This window comes from Leptonotus elevatus, chromosome 10, assembly GCF_054856555.1.
Source record: "Leptonotus elevatus isolate MCC_2025b chromosome 10, RoL_Lele_1.0, whole genome shotgun sequence".
Lineage (NCBI taxonomy): Eukaryota > Metazoa > Chordata > Actinopteri > Syngnathiformes > Syngnathidae > Leptonotus > Leptonotus elevatus.
Window position 1 is genome coordinate 11,607,351 of NC_141248.1, and position 14,098 is coordinate 11,621,448.

The 14,098-nt window shown below is 39.7% G+C and overlaps 1 protein-coding gene across 2 annotated transcripts in view; it reads right to left on the reverse strand.

The window, feature by feature from the left end:
- The window catches only part of foxp4 (forkhead box P4), a 127,959-nt gene extending 119,785 nt beyond the window's left edge, over positions 1-8,174 (reverse strand). For both annotated transcript variants that reach the window (XM_086086935.1, XM_086086934.1), the window contains exon 1: positions 7,636-8,174. The gene's annotated coding sequence lies outside the window, so the exon portion shown is untranslated. The remainder of the gene's footprint in view (positions 1-7,635) is intronic.
- Between the last annotated feature and the right edge of the window lie 5,924 nt (positions 8,175-14,098).

The following is a 14,098-nucleotide window of genomic DNA, read 5'->3' on the forward strand; positions in this document are numbered from 1 at the left end:
CAGCTGAAAACAGCAACATATCTATATATCTATCCATCTATCTATCTCTCTCTCTCTCTCTCTCTCTCTCTCTATATATATATATATATATATATATATATATATCTATATATCTATATATATATAATATATATATCTATATATATATCTATATATATATATATAATATATATCTCTATATATATATATCTATATATATATCTATATCTATATATATATATATCTATATATATATCTCTATATAGATATATCTCTATATAGATATATATATATGTTGCTGTTTTCAGCTGTCATTTTCTGACATTTGTACAAGGATTTGAACACACGTACACTACACATATATATATAAATATATATATTTATATATATATATAAATATATATATATATATATATATATATATATAAATATATATATATACAGCAACATATCTATATATCTATCTCTCTCTCTCTCTATATATATATATCTATAGATTTATATATATATATCTATAGATATATATATATATATATATATATCTATATATATCTATATATATATATCTATATAGATATATCTCTATCTAGATATATATATATGTTGCTGTTTTCAGCTGTCATTTTCTGACATTTGTACAAGGATTTGAACACACGTACACTACACATATATATATAAATATATATATTTATATATATATATATTTATATTTATATATATATATATATATATATATATATAATGATATATACATATATATATATATATATATATATATATAAATATATATATATATACATATATATATATATATATATATATACACACACAGTGGAACCTCTGAGTTCGAACGGCTCAGAACTCGTACAAATCGGACTTCGGCCCAAAAATCTAAGTAAAAAAAGCCTCGGAGTTTGACCTTATTCTCGGAGTTGGAACACCCAAGCAAACCAAGCAAAGCCAAACGTACCTTGATCGTGAAGCCGAGCGATGCCGAATGCGGAGACGAAGCGCTGCTCATTTCCAGTCAGAGCGGGTGAATACTCCCGGAGGTGCTCCGTACATTCGCGAGTGCATTTGGATTTTTCCACGACAATTTTCTTTGACATGGGCCCAAAGAAAGACAGCAGTGCCAGTGGCAGAAAAGAAAAACGTACATTGCTATGAACCATAGTGGATTTAGGAAGGAGATGATCTCGCCGTTGTAACTTCTTCCGTAAATACTGGCACAAGGTCTTAGCTGTTCAACACGTGCCTGATGCTAAACAGCGCACAAGGACCTTTTGGTAGTCTAACAATATTCCCAATGTAAAATACACTAACTCAGCACTGAACCAAAGCATGCATTCATTACCATCACACTTTTTATTGTTTAAATACTGTACAGGATGGACATGTTTTTTCTTTTCTTTTTTACATAAATATAAATTAAAATAGGAATTTTCTGTTTTTGGAGCTAGGGAACAGATTAATTGCATTTACATTATTTACTATGGGGAAAAATGTTTCGGAGGGTGAACAATTCGGACTATATGCATATATATATATATATATATATATATATGCTTCCCAGACACAACATTAGGTACACCTGTACAGTGTAAGGAGATATAATCAGGAAATTGTTTCTTATTTTACTCCTCTCGTGTAGCTAATCTGAATCAAATTCAGTATTGACAGTTGCAATGCAGTGACCAGTGCATGTCCACATTCACACATTCATAATCAAGTGATTCAGAAAGCAGGCTCATCCCTCCCTGCCGCGGAGGAAGAAGAGACAAGGGGGCAAGGAAGGTGGAGGAAGGGTACTAGGGAGGAGGGGATTACACAATTATTCAGATAACAGCTGGGAATAATCTAGTGGCAGATGTCTCTCGGCCAACAATGCCCACCGCACACTGACGCCGACACCAGTTTCAATGCAAAAACAGCCACTGATGGAGCCACACCAAAGATCTCAAACCTCCCGCCTTTAAACCTCAACTGCACCGCTGATGAAATCATCTATAAAAATAATATCAGACTATCGCCTCACAGTGATGAATTGCCCTAAAGAATACATACAAGTTCGGAAAACTGATGACCTGTTTGCTTTTTCTTCTCCGTCACAGCTGCTTGAAAAACAGAACCTAAAACCAGAGGAATTCAGTCCGGAGAGTAGAGAGAGCGAGAGAGAGGTGGAGGGTCACGCGGTGATTGGCAGTTAATTGAATGTGCGCGCACACACACACACACACACACACACACACACACACAATGAGTGTATCCACAGCGCAACAGCATCCCCTCAACTCCTGATAGTAGCTGCACCCCTACCGAGTAAAGCCTGCCCAGAAAAAAAAAAAGCCTTTTATTGTTTTCCTTTTGTGGAGAAGATAAGCAAACTGTTTAGAAAGACTCAAAGTTCCCAAGCACCGGCCTCCTCTAATCTCCCATGTGAGGTTACACGCGGCGGAGGAGGAAGGAAAAGGGCGGTCCAGACGGGTGCCAAAAGCTCCGTCAATCCGTCAAGCCGGGCCGCCTATTGTGATTTAGCCCAACACCGGCTAACAACTCGTCCTGTCAGGGGATGGATCATCCCGCGCCGCGCCTCACATGCTAATAGCTTAAGTCGGCATCCCGTGTCCCCCCCCCGGAACTAATACCACAAATACTAATACCATAAAAGAGCCCCTGCAACACTTTTCGCTTGCATTCGCCAGCATCCCGATACTTGACGGATTAGAAGACGTAATGAGATGCGGCGAAATGGTTATTACCTCACCGTTCTACTGTGACGTGTATCCGAGTGTATTTGATCTTTATCAGATTTGGTGTTTAAGTAAGTCTTTCCACAGTGTTAAAAATTAACTCAAAGAGTAAGAGTAAAATAACACAAGCTAACATTACACAATGTTAATGCAATTTAACACTACAGGTTAAATAACACTGGAGAGAGTGGCTCTAGCAGTGTTGATTATTTACTCTACTGGAAAATCATATTAACGGTCAAATCAAAAATGAGAAGACCAATTAAGAGTGTATTTGAAAGTGTCAATTATGCTAACTAAACTTAAAAGTGAGTGCTAGAGTGAAAGCATTTTGCACTCGAGAAGCCGGCATCACGTCCCTCCAGTCAGACGATTTATGAAACGCGCCTCGGCGTAGCCATAATGCTGCGCGGCGCGCACTTCGCAGCTGTCACCTAAGCCTTCACTACCATCCTTTTCAATACACATTAAAGCGCCGGCGCGCAAACTTGAGTCACATTGTTGTTCCGAGCGAAGCTTTCCACTGATCTGCTCCCTGGCTCCTCCGCTCGATTGACGGCCGCCCTGTCAGTCTGTCGCGGCGCTTTAGAAAACACCAACGGCTCTCTGATGAAGCGCTTACAAAAAGGTCAGAGGCTTGGAGGCGAGGGGAGCCGACTGCGGGGATAGGAAGGGGAGGAAAGGGAGTCGGGACGAAGTGAAGGAAAATCCATAACACAAATAAAGCTGTCAGCGGCGATGCGGAGTTAGCGCAAGACGCGACGACCGATGGGTGATTGTTCATCAAGAGGCTCCATTTGAAACACAAATGCTCATCAGTTTTTCTCCAAAATTATTCACCACTTCCTGCACTATTGTCTCTATAAGTAGTCATCCTTATAGTTATGTGTTCCTATAGCACAGTCCGTTCTCCCTGATGCTGTAATTGTTGCTTGTCCACAAATATTTTCAGGTAATTCTACTGGCTATGATGGATTTTCAGGTGAATTTGGGTTTCTTTCATTTTAGTTTCTGCCATATTTCTTCTTTATTGTCTGCAGAGAAGCAAGTGACAGTGACAGTAGCTTGTCAATCACAAAATTCACTCTGCATCTGCCTCACCATCTACTTTATTTTATGAGGGCAATTAGGAAAACTTGCACTTCCATGTTCATTTTACGCATCAAAGATAGACAATGGCTTAAATGAAAAGCAGCACTTAGCATCTAGTGTGCTTCTGACCTCGTGATCCCTAGCCAAACTTAAAAAGCTCCTACCGCCGCCTCCTTACTTTCCGATTTGCTCTCATTCCTCCAGACTTCACACTGACAGCACCCCCCCCCCCCCCCCCTACTACCAAATGCAGACACACACACTCAAGATTGCCCCACCCCTTCAGTTCCAGCTCTTTGCTCCAACCATGGCCTCAGGTGCCAAACGCACCCTGGAGAGGCTGATCTAATGCTTCCTCAGCTGTAATGACCCACGCCTCAAGAACTCTTGGACGCTCGCTCCTACCAGCCTTTTTACTCGTATGTTCTATCTCTGTCCCTCACTTCCCTTTTCACAACGACCCCCCCCCCCCCTCCTCCCCTCTACACCCGCTCATAGGAAACAGTCCCTTCCGCTTTGAACTGTTGGGTCACTCCTTCCAACATCCATCAGCTGTTAATGGGCTGGTGTTCTGTGGAACTACTCAAAATGAGCCCGTCCCATCGAAAATCATCACACGTCTCATGTCAGACACTTGAATAAAAAAAAATCAATGAGCCATCCTATCAATGAGAATCATTTTCAGCTTCCTTAAAAGTCCAAAGGCAACAAAAAGCAAACCCATGCCTCGCTCACAGGTGGCCAACATCTCTTCATTCACCACACTCTTCCCCGCGTTCTTCCTCGCCTTGCTCTCCTGCAACTTAACAGTACGACGCTTGCCTCTTGACCCGTCAGGAAAACACATCTCATCTTTGAAAAATGTGCAGGGATTTATTAAACGCGCTCACACAAACACACACACACACACACACGAGCATTGAGCCCTCGACTTCTCCTAAATAACAAGCTCAATTTGAACCACATGTATAATCAGGACTCAGTCAAAAGCAATGTGGCGGCAGTTTCACCATGCTGTCAATCATTTGAGTATGCAACCTGAACATTCTCTCACTTGCTGCACAAATGTGTCTATTATATATCTTTAATAATTGAGGTGATTCATCTTTTTGCTGAAAAATGATCAATGACTGAAATAAAATGTATTTTTTTGAACATATGTTAACATAATTGTTACATCGTGTCAAATCTTTTTCTCCCCACATTTATGTTCGTTTCAACAGCGACACTTAAAATTATAATTTTTTTAAAATCTGAAAAAAAAATTCTTGTTCCCCAACCTCAATTAAAATGTTACCATTTCACTTTTTGTCGCAGCTAAGTGGCACCATAGAAAGAAAACCTCCCAGTGTCTAAATGTTTACTATGGCAGTGTCATATATGGGCACTCTTCAACATCACTTTGCAGCCAAAAGCCCACTCAGACTTGTGGGCTGGGGTTAGCAGCATGTTACGGACACAGCCGACGCACAGGACATTTAAAACTTGAAATCGTGTCCATTTTCACTCAAGCAGCGCAGGTGAATTAAAAAGGGGGGAAAAAAGCACTTTTGTACATACTCCCTATTGTACACATAGTATCACTAGCCCTTCTGATGGAGGTGAGAGGACCCTCTGAGTGAGTTTATGGATTAAAACAATCATGGCTTGGTTTTTAATCTGGATGAAGAGGTTTTTTTTTTTTTTAAGCATGTGAGATTCATTGCAATTTTTACCCATCTCACAGAGTCAATCAGAAAGACACACACTTAAGCGCCTGTTCTGTTGGAAAGACTCGGGCTGATAGAGGTCCGGACCAGCAGTGCACGACATACAAAACGTGACACGGAAAAGACACAGCTGTCGGGATAGATGAGACGAGAAGGGGAAAAAGAGAAAAGAAGCAAAAGTGTGGAGGCAAATGTGAAGGGAGAAAAAAAAAAGGTGTTGACGGGCATGCAGGCAACTGCACAATAGTGGACAAGGGCAAGAGAACGTCAGCCTCGCACGCACAAAGTTGTTCCTCCTCAAAAACAACTTTTGTTTCAATAGGTCTTTAAATTTCCGAGATGTCAATAGTGTGATTGAACAAGACAAACACATTTTAACATCTTCACCTTTATATGGTTGATAAACATTTGACTATCTCCCTCATAAAATTAAATGGAAATGTGAATGATGGTCATTAAAAATGCAACATTTGAAATCAAATCTTTTTTTTTGTCAAAAAAAAAAAACTCAAGAAGAGTGTAAAATATGCTGTTGACATACAGTTAGGATTCCTGACATTTTTTTTAAATGGCTGTATTTTAAGACATTTGTTTATTTTTCTGTCAGTTCATTCAAAGTAATGGAAATATATTTAACACATAGTTCTTGTCTCATTTTTAAGACTTTTACAGAAATTATTTTTCTTTTCCTTTCAATCTATATGAAATTCCAATATTAATGGTAGGCATGCAGTCGCCACCAAGTACCTGTCTGACAGCACCAATGTGACAAGGTCAGGGAGCATGATTGAGAGCTTTTGCATCTTTTGTTCAAGTGCAATTAAGGGGGGTGGGGGGGGGGGGCAGAGAGGAAGAGGGAGTATGGAAACAAAACAAGGAAAAAATTGAGAGATGGATGACATGGTAAATAAAATCAAATTTGACAAATGTCTCGGAGCCCATCAATCAAGTGGCAATGAGGCTGGTGTCAGGTTGGCCACCACATTGAAACATAAGCTGCAATTAATTGTTTCAGGTTTCCAACCATTTTTGTCCACTTGATATTTCACAAGCATATTCACTCAATTTAAGTATACTCGCAAGGAACATTAGTTGTTAAATGCAGATACAAATGTATCTCATTTGTTTATTTATAATTAATATTTTGTAAGTAATATAATTTAAAAATACCTAAATATGTTTCTGAAATTAAGGAATGCATTTTTAATAGTTATTCAAAAAAAAGTTTCATTTTAAAGTAGCTGCATGCAATACAAATACAATTGCTTCAAGTTTAACAGTGCAAAGGCAACTTTCCTCCGTTTCTATTTTATTTTTGGATCGTGCAAAAAATGAGCAAAAATCATCACTAAGAAGAAACTCAGAGAGCTCACACATGGCGGTTAAAATTTCAAAAAGTCACAACGGGTTTGAAAAGAAGGTATTGTTCCCTGACCTTTTGACTAGTGAGCTTTTTTCCCCCATCGTTTTCACTCTTTCTTTTTTAACACAATGAGTTTATTATAATCAGTGAGGGTTGCATAAAAAAAAAACGCTGTGATACAAAGATAAAAGTAAATTAAAATAACTACTTTAAAAAAAAAAAAAAATTATTAAGTGAGGACTTTAAAGCTAACGTGTTGTAAAATTACCACCACATAACTACACGTCGGCGTTTATGGTCAAAAGACGTGTGGGGATTCATTGAGTGAAGTTACAATTTGCTTGTAAATAAAAGACTAACAGATTTAACCCAAAGTTCATCTCTCAGTAAAAAAATACGTATCTAGAAAGAACTTTCTTGAAATGCAAAAATATATATATATATAAAAAAAAATATGATTTCATGCTTGAGACGCAGCTGCAAGGGGACCTTTTGGATTTTAGCACAGGGTGAAAATTCCCTTTTAAGACAAAAAGGAGCGTGAAATAGCAACTCACCCACACAAACACGATAGTGCGTACAAGTGCTCACACTGAAACCAATAAGAGACACTTTTCCACGTGCTTAGAGCGACTTAAAAGTTGACAAACGAGGAAAAAAGTGACAAAAGTCGCCTGTTCTCGCAGCGTGGATGAGATAATGCCATCGTGAGCGTGAGTGCGTGCGTGTGCTATGCATGAACCTGTTCTCTCGTGTTGGGAAGAAGTCAACTTTCACGCCAGCGGTTGGAGCATGTGGGCAGCCCGGCTCCGGCTCCTCTCGGCCCCCCGTGCGTCCCCTCGCTCTCTCGGCAACAAAAAGGCCACACACGCCGGCGGGGGGAGAGAGATATAGTACACACACGAAAAAAAAAAAACTTAAAAAATAACAGTAAAAAAAGATGAGAAATAAAGCGTGACAAAGTGAAGCGGGGACGACAAAAGCGTGCTCGCGAGTTAGTCCTGTTCTTGTTGTTGGCTTCTTTTGTGCGCCTCTGGAGTCAAGTCACAACAATTGTGCGGCTCAAAGTGTGCCGCCGTGCGCAACTTCGCGTTTTGTCTCGCCTCTCCCGCTATCTCGTCAAAAAAAAAAAAAAAAAGCCTCTCCCGGTTTTGTCTTTTGCTTCTTTTTTTCAGAGCCACAAACTTCGTCCGCCGCCGCTCCGCTCTTTTTTGCTATCCACTCTGACGCTCCCTCGCTGGAAATCAGCCTTGAATCACCAGGGCAGCGTGCGTGCGTGCGTGTGTGTGCGCGCGCCAGTGTGTGTGCGTCCTGCAAGGGGACAGCTTGCGCGCTACCGTAATGCCTCTAAAGCAGGTGCGCCTTTTCAAAACGCCACTACAATAGGAAACAGCGCCTCTCTCTCCTTTTCTCCCCTCATGCCGGGTGAGTTGATTTTACTTTGAGGATTCTTGCGTCTTCTCCAGCTCAACAATCACTTGTGCTTCACGTCTTGAGTGATTCTTATTGCATTCTTCATCTCTAATGTAAAAACGACATATGGTCTATTCATCAGCTACTTTTTCATGAAAGTGTTTAGTAAAGTGTTTGTTAAAGGTCAAAAGCCTCTCTGCTTAAACAATGGTTTACAAAGCACATGAAATCACAACTAAGGTAGTAAAATGAGCAACTAACTTAAGAGAAAAAACACTCCAAAAGTTGCCTGCAAGATGGCACACCATTTTTGGTGAGGTTTGCATGTCTGTCTTAAAGATTTGAGGTTGCAGGTGCAAATCTCAGCAGCAGACTTCCTGTGTCAAGTTGGTACTTTCTTGCCATGCTTTTGTTTCTCCGGCTTCTTTCCACATTCCAAAAACATCTACTGTAAAATTCTGTGATTAAGACACGTTTTTTGTTCAATATAAAATGATCCGAAATCGTTCCACCAAACTACTTTACTGTATATAGATTAAAAAAAAACATTTGATAGAAATTAGAAAAATGCATAGGCCTACTGATATCCCAACATGATATTTAATGTCTGTTACAAATGTATGTAATTAATTACCTTGTTTCAAAAAACGTTTGTGTGTAGACCTTGAGAAAAACTACTGGTAGTCAAGCTAAAAGCAGCAACAAAATGTTCATGCTATCCATGACGGCAGCCAGTGGTGAGGCCAACGTCCAAATAAAAATATTTCCAAATGCAGTAATACACTCACATTGGTGCCTTGGGTGCTTTTATTTTGTAGTTGTTCCTGGCAGTGTGTCTAGCGTGGCGGCTGACTTAACTCACATTTTGTGCCACTCTGGTTGTGGTGTCTTGCAAACATTTCTTACTGACATAAACAATACAATGTCGTGCCAAAATCAAGTTCAATCGCTAATTAAGGAAGCTAAAAAAAAATGATTTAATCATGCTGATATTATTATACAGCGCCTGTTGCCAGCATTCCGGGTCCAGTGTTAGCATGTCCAACGTTAGCAGCCAGTTGCTAGCTAGCCTCAAAGCAAGCAAGACGGCGAGAGCCTTGGATTACTTTTCAAAGGCAGTTTGATAGACAAAAAAGACTCAGCACACATTGACACTGACAACCTGACCAGTTGCCGTTGCTACTGATCACTTTTTTTTTTAACAAACCAAGCTTAAATGTGCTGTTTAAAGGAACACACAATTTATTAAAAACTAACCAGCTATTCTGTGTAATTTAAACTCTTCCCTGACAAGATTGTCAACTTATGATGAGCGGTTATGATTTTATAGTACTTTTTATGAATATTTTTGCATTAAGGACAGTAGCGGGCATTTTTGGACAGTCACGTGATCATCGTATCGCGTGCTGTAAACACAAATAGAACAACATGGCTGTCGATGACTACAAAGAGACCCACATGGAACCATCCTTGTCGGACATCAAAAGTGGAATTAGCAGTACAGCTACGGGGGACTCATCAACGATTTGTGTCCAGCCGAAAGTGAAGATGAAACTGTGACTCGATACAAAGGAAGTTAGGGACCGTATGCAAGTTGCGTGTTACAACGTCTCAAGTTACCAGTCAAGTCACCCTTTACATTGGTCACCCTGTCAATGCAATTCGTGGACGGTAAACATCTATCTGACTTGTACTCGCTAGGCCAGCTACATGTTGGTGTGCCCATCAACGTGCTTAGCCCACATTAGGAGAGTTCACCCCCCAATAAGAATTGGCGCAGTAGTTGGCGATCGAAGATGACATTTTTCTTGCCCATTACGTCAGCAAACTACCATTCAAATGAACAAAAATGGCTGTCGTTTACGCACCGGATAAGTCATCGGGATCACGTGACCTGAATACTTTTATTTATACTTGTATTCTTTAAACTCAATGCCTGATCGAATATTGGAAAATTCGTTTTAAGTGGTGTGCTCTTTTAAGATGGCACAATCACTATTAATGCCACTTCGTTTTATCAAGCAAAATCTATGGGGAGCGATCTATTTAAAATCTCAGAGGTAAAAAAAATTAATAAAATCAGAAAATTCTAGTCTATAATAGCTGTGAATAAAAAAAGTTAAACATCAGCTTTTGTGGGGTGTGTATTCTTGTTTTTATTTTTAAATGTAAAGGATAAAATAGCAAATTGATGAAACATAGCCGTGACATTGTCTCTCTTTCTGTGCTTGCATGAGAGGAAGCCACTGACCTTTTGACATCCTTGCGTCCCGGCTGAGTCTTGCCATTATGTAGTCAGAGAACAACAGATGGTTTGCCTGTGCTGAAGCTCACAAAAACAACCTACAAAAAAAAAAGAAAAAAAAGATTCTAACAGAACATTTCACTTTCACGAACATTTTGTCTTACCTTCCTGCACTTGCATATCTGCAGTGTTTTTAAATGCAAACAGGTGCATAATTGCCTGAACGCGGCGCAATCCAGCAGTTGGGAGTGCGCATTAAAAGAAGCTAAAAATGTAGATAACTTTAATCTCTCTCTCTTTCTCTGCATGTTGATTTAGGCGTAAAGGACTGATGTCAGTCTTTAAATGAAACTCTATTCTACAAAAAAAAAAAAGTAGTTTAAATGGGTTCACTGCTGTTATATGCTTTTTTTTTTGCAAATAGACAGTTATATTGTGATTGGACAATTTTTACTGTCTGCGTAGCTCACTATGTCCTTGATGTACTTTGGAAGCCTGACAACTCCTTTTGCAGAGTTATTACCACCTTTTTCTCCCTCACCGCCTCATTCATTTACTAATTGACAGCATAATCAGTGTTGAGATTACTGTCTCTGAAGAAATTTGGGAATTACATCATGCCTGTCGTTGCGGAAGGGAAAAAAATGCTCGAGGAGGAATGGAAAAAAGCGTTATAACTCAAAGGGGAATCTTGGTATAATTTGGCGTGGGCTATTAAAAGGGATTCAGCCTCCTACCTTTTCTCTATTGAACCACGGGAAAATGATGGCAGTCTATCAAAAAGCATGCAACTCACAAAGGGCCACCACAGCAGTAAATCAACGTACAGTCATTAGTAAGATCAATAATGCTAAAAATATGTATATTGTACATCTGTGTGCGTGTGTTTGTGTGTGAAAGTGTATGTCCAGCTGGATCCTTTTCTCATTTGTTGCTGCTGGAAGTACACTACATGATTTTGGTATGTCTTACACACTGCTCTGCTAAATACCCTGTGTACAAAGTAATAAGCAGCTAAATCATTCTTTTTTTTCTTCTTCAATTATTATTTTTGCATGGTTTAATTGTCCTCAAGTTATTTAATAAACCAATGACTTTTGACTGTGCATTTTCTACTTCAAGATTCAGACTGAACAGTTTGCACGTCTTCCTGAAATTTCTGTCCACCCTGTCATTTTGCAATAACTGTCCCTTTAAAATGGAAGTCAACCTTAAACATTTCTTGACAATAATATGTTATATGTGACCTCACTAGTCTAAACATGACATTCTGATTAATATTACATTTGTTGAATATGAATTATGAAGCAAAATCCAGCCGTTTTATGCATCTCAGGGGGCAGCCATTTTGCCACTTGCTGTCGACTTAAGATGACATCACAGTTCCTCAGAGCTCAGGCAACGACCAATCACAGCTGACCTGTTTTCTGAACCTGCGCTATGATTGGTTGTTACCTGAGACCTGAGCAACATTGACGTCATCTTCAGTCGACAGCAAGTGGCAAAATGGCCGCCCCCTGAGATGGATAAAAACGGCTGGATTTTGCTGCTTAACTCATATTCCACGAATGCAGAGATGGGAAAGTACTGACAAAAGTATAGGCTCTGAAATGTTCTTGACGAGTAGAAGTAAAAAGTATTTTTTATCAGATGTTTTCTCCTACGTCAATTTGAACGACATTAGCTAATGGAGCCAAAATGGGCGTACATCAGCCAGTTGACTCTGACTTGCCCTGCGTCAAGTCCACAGTGTTGAGTACCACTCGCTCATGCTGTTGGTCCACTCCTCGATGACATTATTTGAACCTTCTTTTATATCGTTGACCGGCAGTCTGCCGCGTTCTTCTTATCAAGTTCAAATTATCCACTGTTGTGGCGGCCCTCATATTTATAGGTTGTTTTAATCTGGCCAAATGCATGTCATGTGATAGCGTTTCATAGAGCCAATCACAAGCTGGGATGTAGGTATGATTGGCGGAGCCAGGGGACATTGATGGCTGCTTTTTCTTCCAGGTCAAGTATTTTAATTGTTTTCATGCATTTGAAAACAAAAGTAACGACCTTGTTTTGAAAATGTATTGAGTAGAAAGTACAGATGCTTATGTGAAAATGTAACGGATAAAAGCAAAAAGTAGTCTGAAAAATAAATACTCAGGAAAGTATAAAGTATTGAAAAAAAACTACTCAAGTACAGTTATGAAGTATTTGTACTAACGCAATATTAAACAGATTAACATATTTATTCAACTAGTGGGGCTGCATAGAACATATTGTAAAAAAAAAAAAGAAATAGGTTGACTTCCCCTTTAAGAAACTTGTGACCATTTCAGTGACATAAAGACCAGCATTTTTTTCAAAACCAACTCAATTAACAAAGTTCAATTAACAAGCAACCATTTTTCTTTGGAGTGCTGGAAAGGATTGTTAGTACCTCTATGTGTAAATTTCAGGTTGGTGTTTGATGAAGTCTCGTATGCGTGTGCTTCTTCAGCGAACGGTTGTGTGACTGTTGAGGCAAGAAGCAGTTTGGGCCGTGATGATGTAAAGTGACAAAAACTGGGCAAATTCTCGACAGGGGCGGGCTGCATAACTGGATGAGAAGCGCCTTAAAGTAAGTCTCTCCCCTTCCAATTTCAGCACCCTTATGCCCCATGTTAATCAGGGTGAATATTGATCAAAGTGGACAGGTAATTAAATTAAAACACAAGTGGCTTCATGAGCTCGGTTGGCTGTACTACAAGGCTTTTTCCAAGCTTAATTAAGGAAAAATATGGCAGTGCTCACCCAAAGTGTCACCGAGCTGCTGATCCCTCCAGTACACAGTCGGGCTGATTGTGGCACGTGTGCAGAAGAGAAATTCCACCCTGCTTCTCTTTTCTTGTTGAATCAGTTTCCCTTGTTGCGTTGTTTGTTTGCGTATGAGCATTACAGCGTTTTGGGTGCGGGGAGGGAGTGCGGCATGTGCGGTATTAACAAACTGTGAGCTTTAGCAGCCTTCTGGGAATAACATTGTGGTAAACTCAAGCGGCACTACAATACAACTTGCCGCTGTTGATGTTTGCAAACAAGCCCCAGTAAACTCCCACAATGTCTTGTGAGCTGAGGAGAGGCTCAAAATAAATACAAATAAGCAAAACGTTGCGTGTAGAACAAATTATGCAAACATAGCGCACGCAAACTAAGTGCTCACACGTGTGAATGTTTTACAGTGCGTGTACCGTATTTCTTGTACCGCTGCCGCTGATACGTTTGCAGCCGATCTTTTTTCAATCGGACCAATCGGGCGTTGTTTAGGCAGGACGAAACCATTAAGCGCCGATGGCGGGGGGAAACAAACAAACAAACATAACAGACGAATGGATGCTGCAATTATGTTCTCACAGCATTTCTCACTGTTTCCTTGTTGAATTTGAACAGCGAGAGGAGTTTCGTGCATTTTTATTTGGTGAAGATGTTTGTGTAGTTCATGTAGTTCACAAAGTGGGCTAAAATCTATGGACATTTTCGATCATGAACAAAGACGAAACAAAAATTATATGATCTAATC